The sequence below is a fragment of the Macaca fascicularis genome, chromosome 10, assembly GCF_037993035.2.
Source record: "Macaca fascicularis isolate 582-1 chromosome 10, T2T-MFA8v1.1".
In the NCBI taxonomy this organism is placed as follows: domain Eukaryota; kingdom Metazoa; phylum Chordata; class Mammalia; order Primates; family Cercopithecidae; genus Macaca; species Macaca fascicularis.
The window spans coordinates 31070632-31074670 of record NC_088384.1 but is presented as its reverse complement, the minus strand read 5'-3'; the positions used below and the strand labels follow the sequence as shown (position 1 = coordinate 31074670).

The window sequence follows — 4039 nt, the reverse complement described above, 5'->3', positions numbered from 1 at the left end:
TCAGGAGTTCGAGACCAACCTGGCCAACATGGTGAAACCCTGTCTCTACTAATAATACAAAAATTAGCCAGGCGTGGTGGTGCATGCCTGTAATCCCAGCTATGCAGGAGGCTGGGGCAGGAGAATCGCTAGAACCCGGGAGGTGGAAGTTACGGTGAGCCAAGATTGTGCCATTGTACTCCAGCCTGGGCAACAAGAGTGAAACTCCGTCTCAAAAAAAAAAAAAAAAAAAAAAGACACTTGAACACGTTTATAGCAGCACAATTTACAACTGCAAAAATACGGAACCAGCACAGATACATGTCAACTGATGAGTGAATAAGGAAAAAGTTGTTTTTTAATTTTTAGTAGGAATTTCACTCTTGTTGCCCAGGCTGGAGTGCAATGGTGTGATCGCAGCTTACTGCAACTTCTACCTCCCAGGTTCAAGTGATTCTCCTGCCTCAGCCTCCTAAGTAGCTGGGATTACAGGCATGTGCCACCACACCTGGCTAATTTTGTATTTTTATTAGATATGATGTTTCTCCATATTGGTCAGGCTGGTCTCAAACTCCCAACCTCAGGTGATCTGCCTGCCTTGGCCTCCCAAAGTGCTAGGATTTCAGGCATAAGCCACTGCACCCAGCCAAATATGTGATTATATATATATATATGTATATACATATATACCATGAAATACTACTCAGACATAAAAAGGAATAAAATAATGGCATTCGCAGCAACCTGGATGGAGTTGGAGACCGTTATTCTAAATGAAGAAACTCAGGAATAGAAAATCAAACATTGCACGTTCTCACTTATAAGTGGGAGCTAAGTTTTGAGGATGCAAAGGCGTATGAATGACATAATGGACTTTGGGGTCTTGAGGGGAAGGGTGTGAGGGGGGTGATGAATAAAATTCTACATATTGGGTATAGCGTATGCTGCTTGGGTGATGGGCGCATCAAAATCTCAGAAATTACCACTAAAGAGCTTTTCCATGCAAACAAACACCATCTGTTCCCCCACAACCACTGAAATAAATAAAACTGAAAAAGGGGAAACATTATCACTAAAAAAAAGAATGAGAATGGGTTCTATAGTACATACATGAAACACAATAGTTTTGGAATTGTCTGAGTACTGTGGTGGCTTTCATTTAGTTTATGTTGTAAATGTTACTTATTACCTTTGTAGAATAAAATGTTACTGCCTTTCTTTTTTCCCATGATGATAATTTATTTATTTTTGGAGGAACTCAGTTTTGTGTAACTCCTGATCCACTTAGGATATGCAGTCTGAGAACGTTTGCAAGAAGTTCCCAGTGTTGCATGATGAAATAGTTGGTATTTCATGCCATTTATTGAAGGTGTTTTGTTTATTTACTGGTGAAAATGTTTAATTATTGACAAACATTTATTGAAAATCCACTCTGTGCCATGTACTCCTATGTCAGGTGTTAGACATACATTGATGAATGACACAGACTCTATCCTGATGGAAATGGCGTCTAGTGGGCACCGGAGTAAGTTCTGTGAGTGTCAGGATGAACAGTCAAATTGAGCACTCTTAGATTTGCCAACATTTAACATGTTGTTCTTACCATAAATGTTAGTGTACAAAGGTAATCTAAGTTGTAATGTATATCCAGAAATATCTGTTTTTCTTAGTTAAGGGTATCTGCAAGACACTCACAGCAAATACTTTATAGTATGCATCAGATATAAATAAAAGTAAATGAAGTCAAAAGTGTTTTTCTCAGAGCTGGATCTAGTTTCCTACTTGACTTTTTAAAGACACACATAAAATATTGCATTATAAAGAAGTACTGTTCCACACTATGGAAACTCCCCTAATAGTTTTTATTTTTTTATTTTTTAATTTTTTTTGAGACGGAGTCTCGTTCTGTCGCCCAGGCTGGAGTGCAGTGGCGTGATCTGGGCTCACTGCAAGCTCCGCCTCCCGGGTTCACGCCATTCTCCTGCCTCAGCCTCCCGAGTAGCTGGGACTACAGGCGCCCGCCACCTCGCCCGACTAGTTTTTTGTATTTTTTTTAGTACAGACGGGGTTTCACCGTGTTAACCAGGATGGTCTTGATCTCCTGATCTCGTGATCCGCCCGTCTCGGCCTCCCAAAGTGCTGGGATTACAGGCGTGAGCCACCGCGCCCAGCCTCCCCTAATAGTTTTAAAACACTTTCTTAAAAAATGCCAGATCTATCTTTAATCTGAAGGAAATCTGACTGCCCAAATAGCTCTGTTGATATGTAACATATGAATACATTATGTACTGTGTAAAATTACTTATAAGACACATTTTAAAAGATTTTTAAAATACTTAATGTGCTCACTTTGTGCTATAACTTCTAACATTTCATCTCTCCGGTGATGACTTACTTGCAAGAGATGAGGGGCGGCAGGGTGCAGGTGCAGATTGTGGTTGGATGGGTTGGCTGATCCCAGGGTCCTCTGAGCTAGTCTCAGAATCGCTGTCGCCATGACCAGTCAGTTGCAGGGGATCCAGCAGCTGCTGAAGGCTGAGAAGTGGGCCACTGAGAAGGTGTCAGAGGCCCACAGGCAAAAGAACCAGAGGCTGAAGCAGGTCAAGGAAGCAGCTCAGGCTGAAATTGAACAGTGCTACCTGCAGAGAAAGAAAGAGTTCAAGGCCAAAGAAGCTGCGGCACTGGGATCCCATGGCAGGTGCAGCACTGAAGTGGATAAGGAGACCCAGGATAAAATGGCCATCCTCCAGACCTACTTCCAGCAGAACAGGGAAGAAGTCGTGAATAACTTCTTGGCCTTTGTCTGTGACATTCAGCCAGAAATACATGAAAACTACTGCCTAGATGGATAGGAGAAGAGAGAAGCACCAGTTGCACGGACTGGCATTTTAGGTGCTCTTGTGGAATAACAAGCTCTAGCAAAGTTCTAGGTATATTCTTACGAGAAGGGATTGAATTATTTTATTATTTTGTACACAGTTGTTCCCTTCACTTTTTAGAGAGGAGCGAATTTACCTTCTGTGTACAAACTTAGAACTAAAGATTTCATCTCTTTACCTCAATTTTCTTAGAAATTTAATAGTTACATGCTGTTTTTCTATGCCTTTTGGCTCAAGCAAAATGTATCAGTGACGACTTTTTCCTTTTTAGATCTAATAAAACAACAACAACAAAACAATTATTTGAAGAAAGAAATGGGGGAAAAAAAGAAAAAAAAGAAGAAAGGAATGGTTTAAATATTCCCCTCCCCCAATGCTTTATTGAAGTTCAGGGACTTTATCTGTGAAAAAGTAGTAAATAGTCATTTGTAACCTATGTAAAGCAGCAGCCAGTCTTAAAGTCACCCATTCCTTCCAACAGTTAGAACAGTGACTGCTAGTATAATTGTTTGGGCTGCTTTTAGTTTCTCTTAATCAAAATTACTAGATGATAGGTTGGGCACAGTGGCTCATGCCCGTAATCCCAGGGCTTTGGGAGGCTAAGGCAGGTGGATCACTTGAGGCCAGGAGTTTGAGACCAGCTTGGCCAAAATGGCTAAACCCCATCTCTACCAAAAAAAATTTATGTATATAAAAACACATATATAAATATGCATTTTTTTATATGTGTGTGTGTGTGTGTGTGTGTGTGTATATATATATATATATATATATATATATGCATGCTCGTGTGGTGGCACACACAAGTAATCCCAGCTACTCAAGTGGTTGAGGCATGAGAATCGCTTGAACCTGGGAGGCAGAGGTTGTAGTGAGCTCACAACACTGCACTCCAGCCTGAGCGACAGAGAGAGACTAGACTCTGTCTTAAAAAAAAATTACTAGATAATAGAATTCAAGAATTTGTTACATATTATTACTTGGTGTACTGACAATCATTTAAAATTAAAGACTCTTTAATTTAAATGTGTCATCCAAACAAACCAAAGAAATGAGAGGCAAAAGATGTCAGAATAGCAGAAATGTTTTTCTGAAAAGTTAACCTTTTAATGGCAAGAATATGTGAATAAAATCAAATTATCATTTAAAATATTCATTAGAATAAAATTATCGTTTATAAT

General features: G+C 39.8%; 1 non-coding gene across 1 annotated transcript; it reads left to right on the top strand.

Annotated features, from left to right (window-relative positions):
• Positions 1–2384: 2384 nt before the first annotated feature.
• Positions 2385–2831, top strand: LOC102141929 (V-type proton ATPase subunit G 1). The gene has a single exon (XR_006690204.2). It is a non-coding gene; the product is annotated as a V-type proton ATPase subunit G 1 (transcript).
• The last annotated feature ends 1208 nt before the right edge of the window (positions 2832–4039 follow it).